Here is a 334-nt window from a genome sequence, read left to right as displayed (position 1 = left end):
GGGAAGCCGCCGGCAGCAGGGTCGAGCGTCCCGACACCCGCGGATAAACCCATGGGGGTAGAAGACTGAAAAAGCAGCCTGCTGTTTTTGGAAAGGCCGCACCAATTGTGCCCAATTGGCTTTAAAAAATATTTTAGGGGTGTTTTGGTGTCTCACTGCAAAAAAAAAAAATAAATACAAAGCCATCCTTTCTAGCCCCCGGCACCTTCTCCTCCGGGGCAAAAAGCGGCTCCGCTCGACTCTTCGGGCGACGCAGCTCCGCGGCTCCAGGAGCACCCACGTTCTTTCTGGGTGCCCCCGGGTGGGGTCTGGGACCTCTCTGCCCCTCCCCGTG

The 334-nt window shown here is 57.5% G+C and overlaps 1 protein-coding gene across 1 annotated transcript in view; it reads right to left on the bottom strand.

Moving 5' to 3' along the window:
* The window catches only part of LOC103779009 (electrogenic sodium bicarbonate cotransporter 4-like), a gene marked incomplete at both ends in the record, with an annotated part of 9,633 nt that overhangs the window by 1,171 nt on the left and 8,128 nt on the right, over positions 1-334 (bottom strand). The window lies entirely within an intron of this gene.

This window comes from Merops nubicus, unplaced genomic scaffold, assembly GCF_000691845.1.
Source record: "Merops nubicus isolate BGI_N331 unplaced genomic scaffold, ASM69184v1 scaffold34788, whole genome shotgun sequence".
In the NCBI taxonomy this organism is placed as follows: Eukaryota; Metazoa; Chordata; class Aves; order Coraciiformes; family Meropidae; genus Merops; species Merops nubicus.
This window is presented reverse-complemented; position numbering and strand designations above follow the sequence as displayed.